Source organism: Balaenoptera acutorostrata, chromosome X, assembly GCF_949987535.1.
Source record: "Balaenoptera acutorostrata chromosome X, mBalAcu1.1, whole genome shotgun sequence".
Classification (NCBI taxonomy): domain Eukaryota; kingdom Metazoa; phylum Chordata; class Mammalia; order Artiodactyla; family Balaenopteridae; genus Balaenoptera; species Balaenoptera acutorostrata.
In genome coordinates, this window is record NC_080085.1 from 22,428,171 (window position 1) to 22,455,969 (window position 27,799).

Below are 27,799 nucleotides of genomic sequence, written 5' to 3' on the forward strand. Positions count from 1 at the left end.
GAGCTAGTTATTCTTGTATAGAATTTGCTTCTGAAGTGATCTTGGAATTTCAGAAACTTATTAGTCAGTACTCCCTAGCTTCACTTTGTCAAAATAAGTGTGATTTTTTTACAAAGGAGAAAACCCAGTTGGAAATTTACTTGATATATCTACTTCCAAATAAAAATAAAGCATATGTAGAGTATAAATCTCCCAACTGTTTTATCAGACCCTAATGCCAGCAAAACAGTTTACAGCATCTCAATATACGTATAACTATTTAATTATGTTTTATATACACATGTAATATCATAGTATATGCATTTTTGGAAAAACACCAAAACAGAAATGGAAAAGAAGGTAATCATCAACTTAACATTATTTTAAATAATGTTGTCACTAATGTACATAAAAAGCTTTTTATTTCCAATTATAGAGGTTTGTTTTCATGTTCTAGATGCTTAGTTTTTTAGTGTCTTATAATTTTTTATGGCTTGAAAGATTTATTAGTTAATATCTCAAGGCAAATTATACCTTCAGGTCAAAGGTCACTGTGAACAGTAATGAACGTAAATTCATTCTTCTAGTAGTATTCTCCAGGATTTGTATTTTTTAAAACTTTGATCAGAAACAATTGACGTTGTTTTCCTTCCTATCTCAGATGAGAAACCCTTGCTAGAGGTGCCAGCTCTGCCATTTTATTGTTCTTTGCTTGTGCTTGAATTTTTCATATCTTCACTCTAATGTTACTTTTCAGATATCTTACTAGGTCACATCCATTTTCAAAGGGTTAGATTTGTTGAAACTAGACAAAGTAGTCAATGAATCTTAACTAGGCACACAAAAGCTACAGATTGTCTCAAGATGCTTTAGATGAACAGAGGTGGGAGGGCATGACTACTACAATCCCTCTCATTATGGAACTCTAGCATTGCCCTCAAAGTAGTTCACATACCAGCCGTGACATGTGACCAATATAGGGTGACAAAATTACTCAAATTAATCTAAAAATATCAATAAAGCTTAATTTCTTATTTTTAGAATTAAAACACATAGCAATATAAACTGCATTTTCACAAAGTGAATATCTTGCAAGCCTGTTGGATTACACAGAATCCACTCTGGAGAACAAAAGTATCATTTAATGTGGTTGTATTAAGGTGTTGTGTGAAAGTCCAAGTGGATCAATAGATATTTGAACAGTTATTTAACATAAATAAAACTTTAAAGAAGTTAGTGTATATCAGTCTAATTGTTGTGTCATTAAAATGCCATGAAGAGTAAGATGTCTGGATGGAATTGTAGAAATCTAGCCAACACTTTTGAGGTGGGTATGAAGTATATTCTGGGCATGGGGAAGGGAGCAGTAAATATCTTTTCATCAGTTGAACTAATTCATATCTTTTGTTCTTCGGAAATGAGAGTAACAGATGTCCACTAATACTTAGGGGGTCTGCACTGACCCTCCATAAGGTTTTGAAATCTTTGTGTGGAACCCAGAATTGTACACAAATAAAAGGTCCTTAAGCTGATTCACTGCTGATGATGGCAGATTCTTCTCATACCCAAGTACACAGGAATTATATATCTCTAGTAACATTTTTATGTTTCTGCTAACATTTTCTATTGGCTTGTATAGCATTCCAAACACATTTTATTTTCTAACCACTACATCAATGCTAAACATTGTTACGGATTGAATTGTGTCCCACCACAAATTTATATGTTGAAGTCCTAACCTCTAGTGCCTCATAATGTGACCTTATTTGGAGATATGGTCTTTACAAAGATAAGCAAATTAAAATGAGGATATTAGGGTGGGCTGTAGTCAAAGATGACTGGTGTTCTTATAGTAAGAGGAAATTTGGACACAGACATGTATAGAGGGAAGATGATGTGAAGAGAGACAGGCAGAAGACGGCCATCTACAAACCCAGGAGAGGGGCCTGGAACAAATCCTTCCCTCACAGCCCGCAGAAGGAACCAACCCTGCTGATTCCTTGATTTCAACTTCCAGCCTCCAGAACTGTGAGATAATAAATTTCAGTTGCTTAAGCCACCCACTCTGTGGTACTTGATTATGGCAGCCCAAGCAAACTAATACACAATCTTAGAGTAGTTTCAAGGTCTCATATCTACTTTATGTTCTTGCCATCCTCTCCCCAACCTGCCATACAAATCTTCATTTGCGTAACTGGTTTGTTTTCTGCTTTGCATCTGAGAACTGTCTCTTCCTTAATATTTTCTGACACTGTGGTATTCTATCTCTTTCTATATATATCACCACAGTTGCTCCTTGCTTCCAAACTTGGTTCAAACCCAATCCACATTTAACCACTCACTGTACTTAATGTAATTACTGATATATTTGGGTTTGAATCAACTATCAAACCATATACTTTCTAATTTCCCCCACCTTTTTCTTCATTCCTTTCTCCTCCTTTTGGTTTTTTAAACATAGCCCGTTTCCCCTGTATCAGCTTATACATATTTTAAACTTCGTTGAGTATTAATTTTAGTGATTACAATATTGATCACTGATTCATTAGAGTCTATCATAAATTAGTACTTTAATCACTTCCAGAACGACACAAAGACCATAGAATACTTTAACTCCTTTCACTATCCTCTCATATTTTGTTACCATTTTTATGTGATTTTATAATTTATATATATTTTAGAACACACACCACAGTATTTAAATTTTATTTTTATTTTTTAAATGGCCACTATTCATTTAATTTTTTGGTAACTCTTTATTTCTTCCTGCTTCCATATGAGTTCATTTTGATCTGCCTAAGTATTTCCCTTAATATTTTTATTGTTGCATATCCTCTAGAGATGATTCCACTCACTTTTTGTATCTCTGAAAATGTCTTTATCTTACCTTACTATTTGAAGGGCAGTTTTTTCTGGGTATAAAGTTCTCTGCTTGCAGTTTTTTCTTTCATATTTTGAAGACTCATTCCACTGTCTTCTGGCTTTGACTGTTAATGTTGAGATGTTAGCTGTTAGTCCTAATTTTGCCCCTTTAAAGGCACTGTGTCTTTGACCTTCTTGTTGCTTTTATGATTTTACTATTTTTTGGCATTTTTACTATGATAAAACTTGGAGTGATTTTCTTTGTATTTTTCCTTCTTGGTGTTCGGCGTGTTTCTTGAATCTGTGGCTTGATGTCCATGAATTTGGGGAAATTCTTAGTCATTATTTATTCAAATATTGCTCTTGTCCCTTTCTGTCTATTTCTTCTTTCTGAGATTTCTGTTACTTATATGTTAGACCGTTTCCCCCATGTCCTTTACGATTCTTATGATTTCATCTGTATTTTCTACCCCTTGTCTCTCTCCATTCTTCAGCATGCATTCTTTCCCACTGATCTATCTTCCTGTTTGCCAAACCTTTTTTATCAACTGTATCTAATGTGCTGTTAAACATGTTCATGGAGTTCTTGATTTCATGTTTTGCCTTTTCTAGTTCTAGAGATTTTAATTTTTTTCATAGTGTGCTGTTCTCTGCTGAAACTCTCTATGCTGTCAACTATTTTCTTGAACATATTAATTACAGTCATTTTAAAGTCAACCTCTGACAACCTCAATATCTGGATCTCCTGGGTTCTGCTTCATTTGTCCTCTTGCTTTTTTGTTCATTGGCCTAATTTTCATATGCCTGTTTATTTTTTATGGATTGTGGGACATTATATAGAAAATGCAGTAGAAATAATTTGAATCACTGAATGATTTCCTCCTGAGAGAACTTGCTTTAGGTTCCAGCACATGTGATGTTTGGGGCAAGTAAACGAGCAATCTTAAATCCTGCTGATTCATAACAGGTCTTTAGTATTTGTACAGGCTACTCTATTTCTGTGTCACTCTTAGTTCTTTGGCCACCACAACTGTATGTCTGGAGTTACTGTCAGGGACCCTCATCCTTTGTGGGCCGCAACCTCAGTTTTTGCCCTGTTAGCTATATAAAACCACTAGAAGCTCTGCTCACCTTCCCCTCCTCTCAGTCACTGCTTCCTGCTTGGTTTCTCAGGAAATGCAGCATGGGATTTGAGGCTTCCTACTCTGGATTTCCTTCTCTCTGGTGTCTTAACACTTGAGGTCTTCACTGCCTTGGTATTTCTCCAATGTCTTCAAGCAGAGACCTAGAGATGTGTTTCCTTCCCTATGTTTATTATAGTTGTTCTAAAATACTACAGTTAATTACCCTCAGGGATAAGCATACTTCCTATTTTGCAAGTAAGATTAAAAACCTCATATAGAGATAAAGGAAATGGTATTTATGTCTCATATTTACTTTCACTCAAAGTTCTAAAGAATAATATAGCAAGTTAAGGGGTAATATCAGATCTTGAGTGAGTTCTCAAAATATTCATCCTTCTTATGTCCGTGGAAATTAAAATTACTGTTGTGAAAAAAACACCATTTGAAACTAGCTTACACAAATGTTAAGTTAGAGCCATTTTAGTATGGTAATCAAAATTGCATAGCATGGATAAATTTAGACGGCTTAAGTTTTATTTGCTATCAGTCTTTTTTTTTATGTTAGTATTTTTCTCAGTATTCTTTCCTACTAAATGGATATTTTGTATTGTCTTAAAAGATGATTTTTAGTTAACTCCTTATATGCATGCTTGATTGGAAAAAATGATTTCATGATTTTGTATAAGGAAAAACAAATGCAAACTGAAATGAGAAAGAAATGGTTTGATAATAAAAGGCTTCATAAATATAAATAATGTTAAAAAGAATTCAAAGCTATCTCAGAAGTACTAATTTTTTTTTTAAACATCTCTGTTGAAGTATAATTGCTTTACAATGAATGGTGTGTCAGTTTCTGCTCTACAACAAAGTGAATCAGCCATACATATACATATGTTCCCATATCTCTTCCCTCTTGCATCTCCCTCCCTCCCACCCTCCCCATCCCACCCCTCTAGGTGGTCACAAAGCACCGAGCTGATCTCCCTGTGCCATGCGGCTGCTTCCCACCAGCTATCTATCTTACATTTGGTAGTGTATATCTGTCCATGACACTCTCTCACCCTGTCACATCTCCCCCTCCCCCTCCCCATATCCTCAAGTCCATTCTCTAGTAGGTCTATGTCTTTATTCCCGTCCTGCCCCTAGGTTCTTCATGGCCCTTTTTTTTCCCCTTAGATTCCATATATATGTGTTAGCATACTGTATTTGTTTTTCTCTTTCTGACTTACTTCACTCTGTATGACAGACTCTAACTCCATCCACCTCATTACAAATACCTCCATTTCATTTCTTTTTATGGCTGAGTAATATTCCATTGTATATATGTGCCACATCTTCTTTATCCATTCATCCGATGATGGACACTTAGGTTGCTTCCGTGTCCTGGCTATTGTAAATAGAGCTGCAATGAACATTTTGGTACATGACACTTTTTGAAGTATGGTTTTCTCAGGGTATATGCCCAGTAGTGGGATTGCTGGGTCGTATGGTAGTTCTATTTGTAGTTTTTAAAGGAACCTCCATATTGTTCTCCATAGTGGCTGTATCAATTTACATTCCCACCAACAGTGCAAGAGTGTTCCCTTTCCTCCACACCCTCTCCAGCATTTATTGTTTCTAGATTTTTTGATGATGGCCATTCTGACCGGTGTGAGATGATATCTCATTGTAGTTTTGATTTGCATTTCTCTCATGATTAATGATGTTGAGCATTCTTTCATGTGTCTGTTGGCAATCTGTATATCTTCTTTGGAGAAATGTCTATTTAGGTCTTCTGCCCATTTTTGGATTGGGTCGTTCGTTTTTTTGTTATTGAGCTGCATGAGCTGCTTGTAAATCTTGGAGATTAATCCTTTGTCAGTTGCTTCATTTGCAAATATTTTTTCCCATTCTGAGGGTTGTCTTTTCGTCTTGTTTATGGTTTCCTTTGCTGTGCAAAAGCTTTTAAGTTTCATTAGGTCCCATTTGTTTATTTGTGTTTTTATTTCCATTTCTCTAGGAGCTGGGTCAAAAAGAATCTTGCTGTGATTTATGTCATAGAGTGTTCTGCCTATGTTTTCCTCTAAGAGTTTGATAGTGTCTGGCCTTACACTTAGGTCTTTAATCCATTTTGAGTTTATTTTTGTGTATGGTGTCAGGGAGTGTTCTAATTTCATACTTTTACATGTATCTGTCCAATTTTCCCAGCACCACTTATTGAAGAGGCTGTCTTTTCTCCACTGTATATGCTTGCCTCCTTTATCAAAGATAAGGTGACCGTATGTGTGTGGGTTTATCTCTGGGCTTTCTATCCTGTTCCATTGATCTATATTTCTGTTTTTGTGCCAGTACCAAACTGTCTTGATTACTGTAGCTTTGTAATATAGTCTGAAGTCAGGGAGCCTGATTCCTCCAGCTCCATTTTTCGTTCTCAAGATTGCTTTGGCTATTCGGGGTCTTTTGTGTTTCCATACAAATTGTGAAATTTTTTGTTCTAGTTCTGTGAAAAATGCCAGTGGTAGTTTGATAGGGATTGCATTGAATCTGTAGATTGCTTTGGGTAGTAGAGTCATTTTCACAATGTTTATTCTTCCAATCCAGGAACATGGTATATCTCTCCATCTATTTGTATCATCTTTAATTTCTTTCATCAGTGTCTTATAATTTTCTGCATACAGGTCTTTTGTCTCCTTAGGTAGGTTTGTTCCTATATATTTTATTCTTTTTGTTGCAATGGTAAACGGGAGTGTTTTCTTCATTTCACTTTCAGATTTTTCGTCATTAGTGTATAGAAATGCAAGAGATTTCTGTGCATTAATTTTGTATCCTGCTACTTTACCAAATTCATTGATTAGCTCTAGTAGTTTTCTGGTAGCATCTTTAGGATTCTCTATGTATAGAATCATGTCATCTGCAAACAGTGACAGCTTTACTTCTTCTTTTCCGATTTGGATTCCTTTTATTTCTTTTTCTTCTCTGATTGCTGTGGCTAACACTTCCAAAACTATGTTGAATAATAGTGGTGAGAGTGGGCAACCTTGTCTTGTTCCTGATCTTAGTGGAAATGGTTTCAGTTTTTCACCATTGAGGACAATGTTGGCTGTGGGTTTGTCCTATATGGCCTTTATTATGTTGAGGAAAGTTCCCTCTATGCCTACTTTCTGCAGGGCTTTTATCATAAATGGGTGTTGAATTTTGTTGAAAGCTTTCTCTGCATCTATTGAGATGATCATATGGTTTTTCTCCTTCAATTTGTTAATATGGTGTATCACGTTGATTGATTTGCGTATATTGAAGAATCCTTGCATTCCTGGGATAAACCCCACTTGATCATGGTGTATGATCCTTTTAATGTGCTGTTGGATTCTGTTTGCTAGTATTTTGTTGAGGATTTTTGCATCTATGTTCATCAGTGATATTGGCCTATAGTTTGCTTTCTTTGTGACATCTTTGTCTGGTTTTGGTATCAGGGTGATGGTGGCCTCGTAGAATGAGTTTGGGAGTGGTCCCCCCTCTGCAATATTTTGGAAGAGTTTGAGAAGGATAGGTGTTAGCTCTTCTCTAAATGTTTGATAGAATTCACCTATGAAGCCATCTGGTCCTGGGGTTTTGTTTGTTGGAAGGTTTTTAATCACAGTTTCAATTTCAGTGCTTGTGATTGGTCTGTTCATATTTTCTATTTCTTCCTGGTTCAGTCTCGGCAGGTTGTGCATTTCTAAGAATCTGTCCATTTCTTCCAGGTTGTCCATTTTATTGGCATAGAGTTGCTTGTAGTAGTCTCTCATGATCTTTTGTATTTCTGCAGTGTCAGTGGTTACTTCTCCTTTTTCATTTCTAATTCTATTGATTTCAGTCTTCTCCCTTTTTCTCTTGATGAGTCTGGCTAATGGTTTATCAATTTTGTTTATCTTCTCAAAGAACCAGCTTTTAGTTTCATTGATTTTTGCTATTGTTTCCTTCATTTCTTTTTCATTTATTTCTGACCTAATCTTTATGATTTCTTTCCTTCTGCTAGCTTTGGGGTTTTTATGTTCTTCTTTCTCTAATTGCTTCAGGTGCAAGGTTAGGTTGCTTATTCGAGATGTTTCCTGTTTCTTGAGGTAGTCTTGTATTGCTATAAACTTCCCTTTTAGCACTGCTTTTGCTGCGTCCCATAGGTTTTGGGTCGTCGTGTCTCCATTGTCATTTGTTTCTAGGTATTTTTTTATTTCCCCTTTGATTTCTTCAGTGATCACTTAGTTATTAAGTAGTGTATTGTGTAGCCTCCATGTGTTTGTATTTTTTACAGATCTTTTCCTGTAATTGATATCTAGTCTCATAGCGTTGTGGTTGGAAAAGATACTTGATACGATTTCAATTTTCTTAAAATTTACCCAGGCTTGATTTGTGACCCAGGATATGATCTATCCTGGAGAATGTTCCATGAGCACTTGAGAAAAATGTGTATTCTGTTGTTTTTGGGTGGAATGTCCTATAAATATCAATTAAGTCCATATTGTTTAATGTATCATTTAAAGCTTGTGTTTCCTTATTTATTTTCATTTTGGATGATCTGTCCATTGGTGAAAGTGGGGTGTTAAAGTCCCCTACTATGATTGTGTTGCTGTCGATTTCCCCTTTTATGGCTGTTAGTATTTGCCTTATGTATTGAGGTGCTCCTATGTTGGGTGCATAAATATTTACAATTGTTATACCTTCCTCTTGGATCGATCCCTTGATCATTATATAGTGTCCTTTTTTGTCTCTTGTAATAGTCTTTATTTTAAAGTCTATTTTGTCTGATATGAGAATTGCTACTCCAGCTTTCTTTTGATTTCCATTTGCATGGAGTATCTTTTTCCATCCCCTCACTTTCAGCCTGTATGTGTCCCTAGGTCTGCAGTGAGTCTCTTGTAGACAGCATATATATGGGTCTTGTTTTTGTATCCATTCAGCCAGCCTGTGTCTTTTGGTGGGAGCATTTAATCCATTTACATTCAAGGTAATTATCGATATGTATGTTCCTATTCCCATTTTCTTAAATGTTTTGGGTTTGTTATTGTAGGTGTTTTCCTTCTCTTGTGTTTCTTTTGTTTTTTTCTTTTTTCTCTTGTGTTTCTTGCCTAGAGAAGTTCCTTTAGCATTTGTTGTAAAGCTGGTTTGGTGGTGCTGAACTCTCAGCTTTTGCTTGTCTGTAAAGGTTTTAATTTCTCCATCGAATCTGAATGAGATCCTTGCTGGGTAGAGTAATCTTGGTTGTAGGTTTTTCTCCTTCATCACTTTAAGTATATCCTGCCACTCCCTTCTGGCTTGCAGAGTTTCTGCTGATAGATCAGACGTTAACCTTATGGGGATTCCCTTGTGTGTTATTTGGTTTTTTTCCCCTTGCTGCCTTTAATATGTTTTCATTATATTTAATTTTTGACAGTTTGATTAATATGTGTCTTGGCGTGTTTCTCCTTGGGTTTATCCTGTATGGGACTCTCTCTGCTTCCAGGACTTGATTAACTATTTCCTTTCCCATATTAGGGAAGTTTTCAACTGTAATCTCTTCAAATAGTTTCTCAGTCCCTTTTTCTCTTCTTCTTCTGGGACCCCTATAATTCGAATGTTGGTGCGTTTAAGGTTGTCCCAGAGGTCTCTGAGACTGTCCTCAATTCTTTTCATTCTTTTTTCTTTATTCTGCTCTGCAGTAGTTATTTCCAGAATTTTATCTTCCAGGTCACTTACCTGTTCTTCTGCCTCAGTTATTCTGCTATTAATCCCTTCTAGAGTATTTTTAATTTCATTTATTGTGTTGTTCATCATTGCTTGTTTCTTCTTTAGTTCTTCTAGGTCCTTGTTAAATGTTTCTTGCATTTTGTCTATTCTATTTCCAAGATTTTGGATCATCTCTACTATCATTATTCTGAATTCTTTTTCAGGTAGACTGCCTATTTCCTCTTCATTTGTTAAGTCTGGTGTGTTTTTACCTTGCTCCTTCATGTGCTGTGTGTTTTTCTGTCTTCTCATTTTGCTTAACTTACTGTGTTTGGGGTCTCGTTTTCACAGGCTGCAGGTTCGTAGTTCCCGTTGTTTTTGGTATCGGTCCCCAGTGGCTAAGGTTGGTTCAGTGGGTTGTGTAGGCTTCCTGGTGGAGGGAACTAGTGCCTGAGTTCTGGTGGATGAGGCTGGATCTTGTCTTTCTGGTGGGCACGTCCACGTCTGGTGGTGTATTTTGGGGTGTCTGTGGCCTTATTATGATTTTAGGCAGCCTCTCTGCTAATGGATGGGGCTGTGTTCCTGTCTTGCTAGTTGTTTGGCATAGGGTGTTCAGCACTGTAGCTTGCTGGTCCTTGAGTGATGCTGGGTCTTGATGTTGAGATGGAGATCTCTGAGAGATTTTTGCCGTTTGGTATTACGTGGAGCTGGGAGGTCTCTTGTGGACCAGTGTCCTGAAGTTGGCTCTCCCACCTCAGAGGTACGGCCCTGATGCCTGGCTGGAGCACCAAGAGCCTTTCGTCCAGACGGCTCAGAGTAAAAGGGAGAAAAAATAGAAAGAAAGAAAGAAAGAGGCTATAATAATAGTGAAGTAAAATAAAGCTATTATAAAGCAAAGCTATACAGACAAAATCTCACCCAGAAGCATATACATATACACTCACAAAAAAAAGGAAAAGTGGAAAAATTAATATCTCCTGCTCCCAGAGTCCACCTCCTGAATTTGGGATGATTCGTTGTCTTTTCAGGTGTTCAGCAGATGCAGGCACATCAAGTTGTCTGTGGAGCTTTAATCCGCTGCTTCTGAGGCTGCTGGGAGAGATTTCCCCTTCTCTTCCCTGTTCGCACAGCTCCTGGGGTTCAGCTTTGGATTTGGGCCCTCCTCTGCGTGTAGGTCGCCTGAGGGCGTCTGTTCCCCGCCCAGACAGGACGGGGTTAAAGGAGCAGCTGCTTCGGGGGCTCTGGCTCACCCAGGCCGCGGGGAGGGAGCGGTACGGAGGAGGCGGGGCGAGCCTGCCATGTCAGAGGCCGGCGTGACATTGCACCAGCCTGAGGCGCGCAGTGCGTTCTCCCGGGTAAGTTGTCCCCGGATCACGGGAGCCTGGCAGTCGCGGGCTGCACAGGCTACCGGGAGGGGCGGTGTGGAGAGTGACCTGTGCTCACACACAGGATTTTTGGAGGTGGCAGCAGCAGCCCCAGCATCTCACGCCCGTCTCTGGGGTCCGCGCTGATCGCCACGGCTCGCGCCAGTCTCTGGAGTTCATTTAGGCGGCGCTCTGAAGCCCCTCTCCTTGCGCGCCACAAAACAAAGAGGCAAGAAAAAGTCTCTTGCCTCTTCGGCAGCTGCAGACTTTTTCCCCGGTCTCCCTCCCAGCCAGCTGTGGTGCGCTAACCCCTTCAGGCTGTGTTCACGCTGCCAACCCCAGTCCTCTCCCTGCGATCCGACCGAAGCCCGAGCCTCAGCTCCCAGCCCCGCCCGCCCCGGCGGGTGAGCAGACAAGCCTCTCGGGCTGCTGAGTGCTGGTTGGCACTGATCCTCCGTGCGGGAATCTCTCCGCTTTGCCCTGCGCACCCCTGTGGCTGCGCTCTCCTCCGTGGCTCCGAAGCTCCCCCCCTCCGCCACCCGCCGTCTCCGCCCACGAAGGGGCTTCCTAGTGCGTGGAAATCTTTCCTCCTTCACAGATCCCTCCCACTGGTGCAGGTGCCGTCCCTATTCTTTTGTCTCTGTTATTTCTTTTTTCTTTTGCCCTACCCAAGTACGTGGGGAGTTTCTTGCCTTTTGGGAGGTCTGATGTTTTCTGCCAGCATTCAGTGGGTGTTCTGTAGGAGCAGTTCCACGTGTAGATGTATTTCTACTGTATCTGTGGGAAGGAAGGTGATCTCCGTGTCTTACTCTTCCGCCATCTTCCTCATATTCCGGGTTCCCTTTTCTTCACACTCCCTCCAGCATTTGTAGACTTTTTAGTGGTGGCCATTCTGACCAGTGTGAAGTGGTACCTCATTGTAGTTTTGATTTGCATTTCTTTAATAAGTAGCCATGTTGAGCATCTTTTCCTGTGCCTGTTTGCCATCTGCAGAATACATCTTTCTATTCCTTATCACGGAAGGAAAGTTTTCAGCATTTTGCTGTTAAGTACAGTGTCTCTGATAGTTCTGTTTTGCTTTTGTAGAAAATCTTTATCATCAGATTAAGAAGGTTGTCTCCAATTCCCAGTTTTCTAAGAGTTGTTTTTTTTTTTTTTGGTAAGTCATATTTGGACATTGTATTTCATCAAATGCTTTTCCTACATGTACTGAGATGATCATGTGATTTTATATTTCATTTGTTACTGTGCAAAATGGTATTAATCGATTTTCAAACATGAATCCAATCCTTATCAAGCTACTTAACAATGATACATTTTATTGTATATATTGCTGGATTTAATATGCTAAATTTTCATTTAGGATTTTTGTACCTATGTTTATGAGATTTGCCTATAATTTTCCTTTTTCATAATATCTTCAAGTTTTCCAAGTTCAAGTTATGTTAAAGAAGTCATCAAAAAGTTGGGAAGTCATTCCTCGTTTTTTTGTTGTTGTTGTTCTCTGGTAGAATTTATATAAGTTTGATGATGTCTTTTTTCCTTAAATGTTTAGAAGAATTTATCTGTGAAGTAATGTATACCTGGAGTTTTCTTTGAGAAAAGCCTTTAGTCATAAAACATCCTCTTTGCTGTTTTAAGTGTCTGTGTAATCTGTAATGAATTGTCTTTTTTCATTCCTGATACATAAACATATTTCACTTTTTAACTTAATCTTCCCAGTAGATTATTCAAAGGACTATCATCTTTTGCCTTCATGTTCTCTATAATTTTCTATTTTACTAATTTCTAGTATCTTTATAATTCCTTTTTATTTTACTTTATTTGTGCATAATAAATATGCTGTTCTTTTTCAAATGTCTTGACAAAGTTGTTCCCTCAGGCAGGATCCAGTCAGGAAAATAGCAATCACATTAAGCATTTAAAACAGATGGAATTTAACACAAAGAATTGTTTACATCCCATCCTCAGCCTCAGAAGACCACTGATGCTTTACAACTGTGTAATTTAGATTTGTTATTTCTAGAATTTCATATAAATAGAATCATACAATACATTATCTCTTGAGCCTGGCCTTGTTCATTCAGTTAGTTAAATGTCTTCAGATTCATCCATGTTATTACATGTTATCAGTAGTTCTTTCTTACTGCTAAGTAGTATTCCATTGTATAGACATACCACAATTTATGTATTCCACTTTTGATGGACATTTGGATTGTTTCCAGGTTTTCACTATCAGGTATAAAGAGTCTATGAACAGCTGAACAGACTAGACAGACATATATTTTCTTTTCTCTCAGGTAAATAACTAGATGTGGATTTCTGGGTCATATGGAAATGATATTGAAATTTTAAAGAATTCTTAAGAATGTTTACTTAAGAATGTTTACTTAGTTGTAACTGCTCTTATATTGTTTGTTAATACGTTAGTGCTTAACACTACTTTTTTCAGTACTAGGCACTTTTTTTTTCACTATAACTTCATAGATATGTTTGTGGGCTGTTAGGGAGATGCTGCATCTAAACCCCAGGCCTAATTGTTAAGTGCTAATATAGTTGAAGCAATATTATTATATGTATTTAATTAATAGTTTTTCATAGCAATCTAAAAGAGTCTGCATATTATTCTCATTTTTCAGATGAGGTGTAAACTGAGGCAAAATTATAGTTTTGTGTCTTTGGGTAAGTTAATTAACATAAAGTTGCAGAGCTAGGATTTGAACCAAGTAAGTTGGCTTCCCAAGTCTATGTTCATAAATCTATCCCTTAAATATAGAATAAAACAGTAAATATATACTTGATAGCTGAAACAAGGAAGAAAATAGATAGATAGATACATGTGCTCTCAGCATAAACAGCAGTATCCATTTAAATGAAGTAGATTTCCAATGTCTGATTTTGGTCAATATATGCAAAATAGAGATTAATTACAAAATTAAAACAAAATGTAGAAAACAAGAAGGTTTAGATGTACTTTAAAACTAATTAGTTTTGAATATCATGTTTGTTAGAATCAGAGAGTTCCCAAATTTAGTAAGCCTATTTATCCCATAACTCAGAACTCTATCTATCTACCTAGATATATACGCACCATATATTGCTAATGCATCCATGTGTTATTTTTGGTATTAATTATAATATCCTTAGCAAACACTAACAGTATATAATTGATTAAATTTAAATTAAAAAGATGCATACCATATTGTTGGGTTTTCTTCTACTTTTTGCAGTTGAAGTTTAAGCTTCTGTTCAATATGTTCCATGGGTTGTACAGAATAAATGTCTTAACAGATGTAACATCTTCACCTTATCTCTCAGCTACTGGCACAAAGGAATCAATGGACAATCTATAATGTGTTACTGTACTAATCATGATGAGAGGACAAGTTTGATTATGTTTTTCAGAGAAAAAATAATAGTTGGTTAGCATCAATTTTGTGATGACATGAATCTCCTGGTTTTTTAAGGAAATTATTAGCAAGTTTTAAAATAAGATACCTTCAAGAGGCATATAAAAATATTTTATATTCTAAAATACAGTAACTGCATTATAATCTCTATTTAAACAGAAAGTATGTTACTTACAGTACTTTACAATTTAACTATCACAGCTCCTATTGATATAGAAGACTTCCACTGAGATCTTTAAAATAGCATCTTTATTAGACAAGTCAAAAACAGTTGGATTTATTACAGAGACCTATCATACAAACATTTCAGAGAAGAAACATCCCACTCTCATGTACTACCTTAAAGAGGCTGCTTACAGAAAGCAGAGGAGGGATGTGCTTTGTAAAATAGTAAGACAGGAATATGAACTACTTAATCAACAATCAAAAATCAAATCTCTGTCCACATATTTTAGAGACTCAGTACTTAGAATTAAAAAAAAATTACATACTTCTTTCTTTATTCAAGGACAGAATTCCCTCATATTGGTCATCTCTGATTTTATAAACCATACTAGAACAAAAACATGAAAACGATAGCTAATGTGGTTAAAAAAAAAAAAGACATCCTAGGTTTTAGCACTGATATTTACTTATTACAAACTGCACAAATTCTCAGAAATATTAACTGCCTTAAAAATACTCTTCTTTCAGACCAATTATAAAAAAGGTACATTAGTCGCACATTTACAACTCACAGAAACCCTGATTTCAGGTTGAAAGAAAACCCAGGCAAAAGCTATATGGGATGCCATTTACAGACTGTAATAAAAGTGAAATGTAGCTAATGAGCCCTTCCCAATGGTTTGTATCATACTAATTTCTGACTCTGCCTTTATGGCAGCTACTGTTCAGAAAAAGTCCATCCATTCCATATAAATCTGGCTGCTCCCTGCTCCAGTACCAGTGTTAGAAAACTCAATTTAAATCAAACATAATCACTTCTGCTAGCCACAATGCACTTCCGAACACTCCTCACCCTCCCGTACATTCTAGCGTGACTTTGTTTCTTGCATCTTTCAGTCTTCCTCCAATTCAACCACACGCTAATTGGCTGGTGGGGGATTCCACTGTCACTCAAGCTAAACCCCATGCTCATTGAGGACACTGGAAGCTGAGTTTGCATTTTGAGTTTGGTTCCAAGGGTACATATTTCCTGGCCTTTTTTTTTTAACCCCTATAAGTAGCCAGGTAGAAGGTAAGACAGACAGTGCATGAAACTGTACCTTAAAATACAGCAGATCATTTTTCTGACACATTTAAATTGTTTACTTCCATGCCTGTGGTCAAGAATGGAACTGAAGGCTTGTCTCCACATTTTACCACAAGTAAGTGAGCCATGCATCATCATCTGGAAGCCCCTTTCAACAACCAGTGGGTTACCACTTTTTAAGTGACTTCACGTGACCTAAAGATTTTTTGGTTTCTGGAGGAAATTTAGCAAAGTTTTCTATGGGTACCAATCCAGACAATTCAGGATTGTTTTCTGCTTCTAGATGTGGGGTGTTAGCATCAAATTATTGACGTTTTTTAAAATTCACAAAATACAAAGTATTTCTGGATTGTTACTAATGTACCTGATGCTAGATAACAGAAAATAAAAATTTCCAGCTTGTGATGTATAAATAAAAGGGAGATATTATTAGCTCTGTGTCACCAAGTATGGATTTCACTGAGAGTAAACAAAGGACCAGCTTGTGGGATCTCTGGTTGTGTGATGAGTGTGGGAGGGTTACAAAATAACTGACACAAAGTCCTTGCCCTCAAGTAGTTTCCATCTTATGAAGGAGACATTTAGATGATAGAAAATGCATAATGTTTTTCTAAAGTAAGTACCAAATTGGTAACACAGACAACAATTGATAAAGAATTTTAGAGGTGGGGAGAGATGATTGAGACAGGTATTTGTCCCAGTTATAGTTTCATTAGCCATCATCCTCAGAAAACCCCAATAATTGCTTAGCTTCAACTGTCAAATAACTTGGAGTGGCTTTGTTCTCATTCATCATAAACACACAGGATGGAGAGGAGATGAAGATGGTGGAGCAACAGGACATGGAACTCACCTCCCCCCATGAACAAATCAAAAATACATCTACATGTGGAATAGTTCTCACTACAAACTAACTGAAAACTGGCAGAAAGATTCCTATACAACCAAGGCTGAAAGAAAGATCCACATGGAATCAGAAAGAGAAGAGAAGCAATCAGGTTGGGACCTGTGCCCCAGAGAGTGGACTCACTCAGAGGAAAGGGGAGATTACACAGGTGGACACCCTCCCTGGGAAGTGAGTGGTTCAAGTCACATACTGGGCACCCCTGCCCTGGGATACAACACAGGGAAGACGAGCCACCTTGGCTGCTTGGAGGGCCAGTGGGACTAACAGGAGGGCTCTGGGAAGTCTGGACTCTGCTCAGGAACAAGCACATGTGTGCATGCTTCTCCTGAAGCAAGATAGAGAGGGCAGATTGAAACCATGGGGGCAGCTCACTTGTTACCCACAACTGCACCAGCGCACACCAAAGCATAAGCCAAGCGAACACTCTGGCCCCATGTACTTCATGTCACAGCTCCATGCTGGAGTGAGCACTGCCATGAATGAGGAAAGAACTCAGTTATGAAATACAGCAGTGACTCAGACCTGAAACACCATCTGAGGAGAGTGGGGGCAGCCATTACTGCTGAAAGAGGAGAAATAACAACCAATACCACAGAGAATCGAAAAATCCTAAGAGAATACTATGACCAGTTATATATGCCAACAACCTGGAAGAAACGGACAAATTTCTAGAAACGTACAACCTGCCAAGACTGAATTAGGAAAGAACAGACAATCTGAACGACAGATCACTAGTAGTGAAACTGAATTTGTAATTAAAAAAAAAAAAAATACTGCCAGCAAACGAAAGTTCAGGATGGGATGGCTTCACAGGGGAATTCTACCAAACATACAAAGAATAGCTAATACGTGTCCTTCACAAACTATTCTAGAAAATTAAAGAGAATGGAACACTCCCAAATTCATATTATGAGGCCACCATTACCTTGACGTCAAAACCAGACAAAGACACTACAAAAAAAGACAATTGCAGGCCTGCATTTCTGATGAATATAGATGCAAAAATCCTCAACAAAATATTAGTAAATTGAATTCAATAATATATATAAAGGATCATACACCATGATCAAGTGGGATTTATTTCAGGGATGCAAGGACCATTCAATATTGCACATCAATCAATGTGAAACACTACATTAACAAAAATATCACAAGGTCATGTTGATACACACAGAAAAAGCATTTGACAAAATTCAAGATCCATTCATGATAAAAACTCTCATCAAAGTTGGCACTGATGGAACATATAAACGTAATAAAAAGCCCATTTATGATAAATCCACAGGTAACATCCTATTCAACAATGAAAAGCTAAAAGCTTTTCCTCTAAAATCAGGAAAAAGACAGGATGCCCACTCTCGCTACGCTACTTCTATTTAACATAGTGTTGGAAGTCCTAGCCACAGCAGTCAGACAAGGAAAAGAAATAAAAGCATCCAAAGTGGAAGGAAAGAAGTAAAACTGTTACTATTTGCAAATGACATTATACTATATACATATAACCCTAAATTCTCCATCAAAAATTATTAGAATAAATGAATTCAGTAAGTTTCAGGATACAAGATTTATACAGACATCTGTTGCTTTTCTAAGACTAAAAATGAACTATCAGAAAGAAAAAGCAAAAAAATACAAAACCAAAAACCCAATCTGGTTTAAAATTGCATCAAAAAGAATAAAATACCTAGGAATAAACTTTAACCAAGGAGGTGGAAGACCTATACTCCGAGAACTATTAAACAATGATGAAGGAATTTGAAAATGATAAAAAAAAAAAGGAAAGCTGTCTCATGCTCTTGGATTAGAAGAATTAGTATTGTTAAAAAGCACTCTACATAGTTAATGCAATCTCTATCTCTAAAATACCTCTAAAATACTACCATACGACCGAGCAATCCCACTACTGGGCATATACCCTGAGAAAACCATAGTTCAAAAAGAGTCATGTACCAAAATGTTCACTGCAGCTCTATTTACAATAGCCAGGACACGGAAGCAACCTAAGTGTCCATCATCGGATGAATGGATAAAGAAGATGTGGCACATATATACAATGGAATATTACTCAGCCATAAAAAGAAATGAAATGGAGGTATTTGTAATGAGGTGGATGGAGTTAGAGTCTGTCATACAGAGTGAAGTAAGTCAGAAAGAGAAAAACAAATACAGTATGCTAACACATATATATGGAATCTAAGGAAGAAAAAAAAAGGCCATGAAGAACCTAGTGGCAGGACAGGAATAAAGACACAGACCTACTAGAGAATGGACTTGAGGCTATGGGGAGGGGGAGGGGTGAGATGTGACAGGGTGAGAGAGTGTCATGGACATATATACACTACCAAATGTAAAATAGCTAGTGGGAAGCAGCCACATAGCACAGGGAGATCAGCTCGGTGCTTTGTGACCGCCTAGAGGGGTGGGATAGGGAGGGTGGGAGGGAGGGAGATGCAAGAGGGAAGAGATATGGGAACATGTGTATATGTATAACTGATTCACTTTGTTATAAAGCAGAAACTAACACACCATTGTAAAGCAATTATACTTCAATAAAGATGTTTAAAAAAAAGATGTGGTACACATATACAGTGAAATACTACTCAGCCATGAAAAAGAATGAAATAATGCCATTTGCAGCAACATGGATGGGCCTAGAGATTATCACACTAATTCAGTCAGACAGAGAAAAGACAAATACCATATGAGATCACTTATATGTGGAATCTAAAATATGACACAAATGAACCTATCTGCGAAACAGACACAGAATCACAGACATAGGACATAGAGAACAGACTAGTGGTTGCCTAGGGGGAGGGGTTGGTGGAGGGATGGAGTGGGAGGTTGGGGTTAGCAGATGTAAAGTATTTTATATATAGAATGGATAAACAAGGTCATACTGTATAGCCTAGGGAACTATATTTAATATCCTGTGATAAACCATAATGGAAAAGAATATGAAAAAGAAGAATGTATATATGTGTATAACTGAGTCACTTTGCTGTACAGCAGAAATTAACACATTGTAAATCAGCTATACTTCAATAAAAAATATTGATAAAAATAAAAAAGATGTATTCTATAATCACTTCTATTCATCATTGAATGTGAGTTCCCAACAGTGCAAACATGCAATAAAAATGAATAAAAGTATATAGATTTTTAAAGGAAGAAATAAAACTAATTCTCCTATGATATCATCATCTATTTAGAAAACTTAAAATAATCAACAGAGACTAGAAGGGTATCAGCAAGATCATAATACGTAAGGTCAACATATAAAAATCAATTATATTTCTATGTACCAGCAAAATTGGAACATGAAATGTTAAAAAATATTACCATTTATAATAGCATAAACCCCACATATCTTCTCAAAATAAAGGTGCACAGATAAACATACTAGGATATTTATAGCAGGTTTATTCAAAATTGCCAAAATAAGAAACAATCCAATGTCCATCAGTAAAATGGGTAAATAAATTAATAATATAATTAAGTATTATGTAGCAGTGGTTGATATATTTTTTGATATCAGGAAACCCATGCACTCTAACAAAAGGTTGATGATATTAAAAAGCCTTTATTCCAATGGCATCTTTCACAGAACTAGAACAAAAATCTTAAAATTTGTATGGAGACACAAAAGATCCCAAATAGCAAAAGCAATCTTGAGAAAGAAAAATGGAGCTGGAAGAATCGGCTCCCTAACTGACCTCAGACTATACTACAAAGCTACAGCCATGAAAGCAGCATGGTACTGGCATAAAAACAGAAATATAGATCAATGCAACAGGATAGAAAGCCCAGAGATAAACCCATGCACCTATGGTCACCTAATCTATGACAAAGAAGGCAAGAATATACATGGAGAAAAGACAGTCTCTTCAATAAGTGGTTCTGGGAAAACTGGACAGCTACTTGTAAAAAAATGAAATTAGAACATTCTTTACCACCATACACAAAAATAAACTCAAAATGGATTAAAGATCTAAATGTAAAAGCCCGGACACTGTAAAACTCTTAGAGGAAAGCATAGGCAGAACACTCTTTGACATAAACCACAGCAATATCTTTCTCAATCTGTCTCCTAGAGTAATGGAAATAAAAACAAAAATAAACAAATGGGACCTAATTAAACTCAAAAGCTTTTGCACAGCAAAGGAAACCACAGACAAAACGAAAAGACAACCCACAGAATGGGAGAAAATATTTGCAAACGATACAACTGACAAGGGATTAAGCTCCAAATATACCAACAGCTCATGCAGCTCAATACCAAAAGAACAAACAACCCAATCAAAAAATGGGCAGAAGAGCTAGATAGACATTTCTCCAAAGAAGACATACAGATGGCCAAGAGGCACATGAAAAGATGCTCAACATCGCTAATTATTAGAGAAATGCAAATCAAAAGTACAATGAGATATCACTTCACACAAGTCAGAATGGCCATCATCAAAAATTCTACAAAGCATAGATGCTGGAGAGGGTGTGCAGAAAAGAGACCCCTCCTACATTGTTGGTGGGAATGTAAATTGGTACAGCCACTATGGAGAACAGTATGGAGGTTCCTTAAAACAGTAAAAATAGAGCTACCATATGATCCAGCAATCCCACTCCTGGGCATATATACAGAGAAAAACATGGTTTGAAAGGATACAAGCACCCCAATGTTCATTGCAGTGCTGTTTACAATAGCCAGGACATGGAAGCAACCTAAATGGCCATCAACAGAAGAATGGATAAAGAAGATGTGGTACACATATACAATGGAATATTACTCAGCCATAAAAAAGAATGAAATAATGCCATTTGCAGCAACTCGGATGGATCTGGAGATTATCATACTGAGTGAAGTAAGTCAGACAGAGAAAAGACAAATACCATATGAGATAGCTTATATGTAGAATCTTTAAAAAATGATACAAATGAACTTATTTACAAAACAGAAACAGACTCACAGACTTATGTAATGAACTTATGGTTATTGGCAAGGAATGTTAAGGGGGAGGGACAAATTGGGAGTTTGGGATTGACATGTACACACTGCTTTATTTAAAATAGATAATCAACAAGGACCTACTTTATAACACAGGGAACTCTGCTCAATAACCTAAATGGGAAAAGAACTTGAAAAAGAATAGATACATGTATATGTATAACTGAATCACTTTGCTGTACACCTGAAACTAACACAACATTGTTAATCAACTATACTCCAAAATAAAATAAATTTTTTAAAAAATTAAGTGTATCAGGCCTTAACACTTGTTGAGAGAATTAATACAAAGCCTATATGTGTGTTATATCTATCAATATGTACAGTATTAAAACTGAAACTGAGATATGGTTTAATAAACTGTTTAGAGCTGTGATGCATCTGAGCTTTTACAAGTTAGCCTGCCACAGTTTCGTGGATGCTGGCAAAAGAGAAATGAGAAAGGAAATAACTCACATTAATAGTGGTCAGAGTACTGTAATTTTCTTTTACTAATTCTGAGCACCACTTCCCACAGGGCAACATGAAGAGTGCCAGATGACATGAGCACATGCAGTGTGAGTCATGTTACAGGAGAGGAACCTTGAGTTTAGGAGCCCGGTTTTTTTTATAATGGGCAGTAAGCATAACTGCTCTTTGCAATTGAGGAAGACATTATCTCTGTCTCCCAGGCTGTTTACTACATAAACATCCTTGAAAAAGTAGTCCAGAACAAAGGGAGTGAGTGCCTCCACTCACAAGAAAGTGCAGAAACATGACAGACCCATAGGTAGTTATCTTCCAGCCCATTCATGTTAACATAAATAACGCATTTTATGAAAAATAACTTTTCTGAAACAAAATTAGTGAGAAGAGTGTTTTACAATTTGATTTACAATTTTGCAGATCTATTTAACACCTGGTTTTAATAAAAGGAGCAACCTAGATGTCTAATAGTAGATGGCAAGTTAAATTAAGATACAACACTGGAAGTAAATAAATTCTTTTAAGACTGAGGTAGATCTATATGTGTTGATATGACAAAATACTCAAAATATATCAAGTATATGTGTGTGTGTGTGTGTGTGTGTGTATAATGCATGGTTTGGAAACTAATGCACATATATGTGTGTGTCTATGTGTCTACTTGTAAAGAAACAAAAGAATTACCAACAGTAGTATTTTTGTGGTTGAAGACCAGAAAGGGAGGGGATCTTTTTTTTTGTTTTTAGTTTAACCTTCTTTGCTTTGATTTCTTTTATAATGATCATGTAGAGTTTTTATAACTGAAAAATGCAAATCTACTCCCTCATTGTCCAAGTCCCTTCAGTGCATTTTCTTTACCCATAAGATAAAGGCCTTACTCCTTATCCAAGGTCCACCATGATGCTGCTACCCCAGTCTCTGCATCCTTGGCTGTACCACTTTCTGCCCCTGTGTTTTACTCCTCTTTCAGAACCACTTTTTAACTCCTTCCACTAGAATGCAAGCTCCACACAGGCAGGAACTATATCATCAATTGTAATACCTCCCCCCACCCCCAAAATAGTGCCTAGAACATAGAAGGTACTCAATGTGTGTTGTGTGAACAAATTCATTGATTAATTAACTGTTCCAGTTCTCCATCAGTTTAACAGGGCAGGGCCTTCTTTTTAAATAGAACACTTTCCACTTTACTCCATGTAACTTGTCTCTTTCACATCTTAATGGCCTCAACTTCAATATTTCTGTTAGGAAGACTTCTTGACATTGCAAATCTGGCTAGGTCTGTCTGGCTTTATGCTCCTACAATGGCCTCTATTTATCCCTCTTAACACTCAGCGCAGTGATAATCCTGTAATTACAACCCCGACTACCACCACCACCAATCCTTCCAGCTCACTCTGTACCCTCACTATCACTCCTTAACTACATCTAAACCTCTACTCTATTATATATTTCTGTACCCACCATCACACCCCTCATACTCATCCCTCAAGTAAGTGCACTTCCCCTCTTATCCAGCATAGTTTCCAGGGTCCTTCATTATAACAAATTCCTTACCATCACTAATTCACTTGCTCCTCAGTACTTCCACTGCACTTGCTTGGAAAAATGCTACACCCTGCACATGATCTCTTGACCCATTCGCACTTGGCTTTCTAAACAGTTTTCTTCTTGAAATAAGACACTCTTTCTCCTGTGTCATCAGTTATTTCTTCCCTAATATATAGGTATAGAAAATTTTACCAAAACAGTTATCTATAGTTGCTGTCTCAACCTCCTCACCTTCTGTTCTTTCCCAAATCCATTCCATCAAGGCTTTTCTGTCTCTTCTACTTCACTGAAACTGTTGTTATCAAGGTCAACAACAATCTCCATGTTCCTAGTCCTCACTAAGCAACATTTCACCAAAATATTAACTCTTCCATTTCTGAAATACTTTCTCCTTTTGGCTTCTAAGAGATTTTCCTCCCCACTAACAGGCAGCTTCTTTGATTCTGCTGCCGAATCTTTATATGTTGGTTTGGTTGCTCCATGACTTGGTCTTGACCTCCCTTCTCATTCTTACCTACTCTCCCTTCTTAGATTATTTAACTCAGTCCCAAGACTTTAAATACCATTTCCCCCAATACATGTCTACAACCCTGACTTGTCCCTGGACAAAACATTTGTATATCAAACTGTCTATTTACCGTTTACTACTTTTAAGGTTTTCTTTTTGATTTTCAAAAACTCTTAACTGTAACATATTCTTGATTACTGGAGCATACCCCAAGATCAACCTGCTGTCTGCACAATCCCTCCCCTTATCACTCAGCCAGAGGCACAACCATCCACCCAGCTGCTCAAGTGACAACATCTAGAAATTATTCGTGCTTCTCATTCCCTCACATTAGAAAGTTTTATTCATTCCACCTCCAAAATATATCCCCAAGTTTTCCAGTTTTTCTCCATCTTCTTTTCAGTTCAAATATACTATCATCTCTAACCTGGAATAGAATGATTGATAGTCTCTTGATTGTTTCACTCTTGCCTCTGGTAATTTCCATTAACTACATAGCACCCAAATCAATCCTCTTGCAAATACAAATAACATTATGTTACACCACAGAATCAAATTCTCTATGTTTCCCAATATAATTAGAATATATTCCAAAATCTTTGCCCAGTCATATAAGGCTCTATATTATTCAGTCCTTGTCTATCTCTCCAAAATTATTTCTTCGTACTCCCCCACTGCTTCCCACATTCCAGCCACACTGACCTTGTTTCCATTTCTCTAGCATGCTAACCTTCTGATGTCTCAGTACAACCTCTATAGTTTCTATTTCCTGAAAATTCCATGGCTGATTCATTTTCGTTTTGAATTCTTATCTAAGCCAATTATGGTTTATGAAAGAAGAACCCAGATCACTGGGTTCCTAGCTAACCCAGTGATCTCTATCACAATACTGTTTTCTTCATAACAGTTATCCATGCCTGAAATTTCAATTTCATTTTTTTCTCTGCCTCCCCCACCATAAGTAAAGACTTTTTATGTCTTGTTCAGTATATTTTTTAGCACACACAGCAATGCCTGATGTACCAAATAAATGATGGATGTATCAATTCAATGATTGTTTTCCTAAGATCCTAAGGGCTATTTTGGCAGGATTGTTTCTCATTTGCTCAGAGCTGCATCCTCAAAACCTAACATAAACTTATGCACCTAGTGGGTGCTTAATAATATGTGTTGAATTGATACATAAATAAATGAAAAGTTTAAAGATGCGGCTCTTAACAAGATCTTGCCTTTGTTAATGCTTCAGTTTTATTTTGCCATCCATGTACCAACATGCAGGCCCATTATCCTGCTTAAAAAAAAACAAAAAACAAACAAATAAAAAAAACTTTAATAGAAGCTTTCTACTGTTCTAGGAGAAGTTATAACTTTGACCATAGATACAAGGCCTTCCATGAATCATGGCTCTTAATACATTTATAATTTTATTTCTTACAAAAACAGTTCCAGGAAATAATCTCTACCAGGAATGCTTTTCCTCCCTACTTCTCTCTTTCTCTCTCTACTTGCTGATCTCTTGATCGTTCTTTAAAAATTGTTAAAGTATATAGTAAATGATTTTATGCCTGGGTCCTTTATTAGAATATGAGTCTATATAGGGCAAGGACAATTTTACACGGCTTTAAAAAAAGGCATCTCCAGGATATGTTATATCAATGTAGATTTTATAGTACTTCACTGGTAAACTTCTATTATGCATATATTGTTACTTGAAGACTTAATTTGTACTTCAAAATAAAAGACCTGTTTTTACTTATTAAATTATGACATTGCCACAAAGATCCAATCTTTATGTCTTCAGCAGTTAGCATAAGGGCTGGCCTGAACTTAGTCTCTCGATAAGCACAGAAGAAAGAGAGAGAGGGAAAGAGAAGACAGAGAAGAATGAAATATTTTACCATCATCTGAAACATATTTTGCAATTATTTTTTATATCAATCATCTTAGTACTCTCGACTTTTTCATGTTTTTCTTTTCTCCATTTCAATCCTGACTTCAGCAGATGCCCTCTTCTATCCTGTAAAATGTATCACTCCTCCTTTGAGGAACTCATTCATTTCTTAGTCTAAAGACCCAGTTCAAAGACTCGAATCAAGATAGCAGAGTAGGAGGATGCAGAACTCACCTCTGCCCAAGAACACATCAAAAATACATCTACATGTCACACAATTCTCACTGAGAACTAAGTGAAGATTAGCAGAAAGACCCCTGTACAACCAAGGCTGTAAGAAAGATACACACAGAATTGGGTAGGAAAGGAAGAGAAGTAATCAGGTTGGGACCTGTCCCCTGGGAGGGAAACTCAGAGGAAAAAGGGAGTTACATGGGCAGAAACCCTCCCTGGGTAGTGAGTGGTTTGAGGCACATATTAGGCACTCCAACCCTGGGGTCCTACAAAGGGAAGACAAGCCCCCTTGGCCGGACAGAGGGCTGGTGGGACTGCCAGGAGGGCTATAGGAAGTCTGGTCTCCACTTGTGAGGAGAACATGAATACTTAGTTGCTCCCAAAGCAGGGCAGAAAAGGTAGACTGAAGCCATTCAGGTGGCTGACTGGTTTTCCACAACCATGTCGGCATGGACCCCAGCCTGAACCGACCAAACGCTTTAGCAACACTTGCCTCATGTCGCTGCTCCATACTGGAGCAAGGGCTGCCACAACTGAGAAAAAAACTCAGCTGTGAGATGCTGAGGTGGGCTTAAACCCTAAGCTGCATCTGAGCAGGGAGAGGGCAGCCACTACTGGCAATTGTACAGGTGGCCCATCAGAGGCAGTCCAGATCCCTGATGTTAGCTAGACTGCCACAACCCAAGACCTGACCCTCATCAAACATTAACACCCACTCCTCTTGTTCCAGCACTAAACGCCTCTGGGGCAAGGCTGCCAATGTTGGGAGGGGGAAACCACATGCATAAAGGGAACTGAGCCAGCTTGGACCTGAACATCAGGGCTTCTGCTCAAGCAATGTGGGGCCGGACCCCACCCCGATAGGGCAGTGACAGCCACTGAGCAGAGGGGACGTACTAGCCCCTCCATCTCCTGCCCCACCTCCTAACAAGGTGACAGCTGCCAGCACACCCTTAGGAAAGACATGACTTGTGTTCACTTCAAATACATCTCTCACAAAACTGACCTAAAAGAAAAGTTAAAATGTCTTCTCTAAGTGGAAAAGAAAAGGCTATAACAAGAAGTAAATATCTCTAGGAAAGGAAAAATCCTACTGTTAAAGGCAAATATGTAATAAAGGCTGAGGATCCACCACTTAAATAAGCTACCATGAAGATTAAAAGAGAAAAAAATTGTAAAATCAAGTATAACTAACATAATCAGTAAAGAGATAAACAAAGATGTAAAATATGACATCAAAAACATACATAGGGGCTTCCCTGGTGGCGCAGTGGTTGAGAATCCGCCTGCCAATGCAGGGGACACGGGTTCGAGCCCTGGTCTGGGAAGATCCCACATGCCGCGGAGCAACTAGGCCCGTGAGCCACAACTACTGAGCCTGCGCGTCTGGAGCCTGTGCTCCGCAGCAAGAGAGGCCACAATAGTGAGAGGCCCGTGCACCACGATGAAGAGTGGCACCCGTTTGCTGCAACTAGAGAAAGCCCTCGCACAGAAACGAAGACCCAACACAGCCAAAAATAAATAAATAAATATTTTTTTAAAAAAAAGTGATTAAAAAAACATATACATACACTAGTATGTATAAAATGGAT

The 27,799-nt window shown here is 37.7% G+C and overlaps 1 long non-coding RNA gene across 5 annotated transcripts in view; it reads left to right on the forward strand.

Moving 5' to 3' along the window:
• LOC130706545 (uncharacterized) overlaps positions 1 to 27,799 on the forward strand; it is a 217,974-nt gene that overhangs the window by 158,602 nt on the left and 31,573 nt on the right. For 2 of the 5 annotated variants that reach the window (XR_009006763.1, XR_009006762.1), the window contains one exon: positions 16,456 to 18,929. The exons of the other annotated variants lie outside the window; for them this stretch is intronic. This is a non-coding gene — a long non-coding RNA (uncharacterized LOC130706545). Of the gene's footprint in view, positions 1 to 16,455; positions 18,930 to 27,799 lie in introns of those variants that run through there. 5 annotated transcript variants of the gene reach the window in all.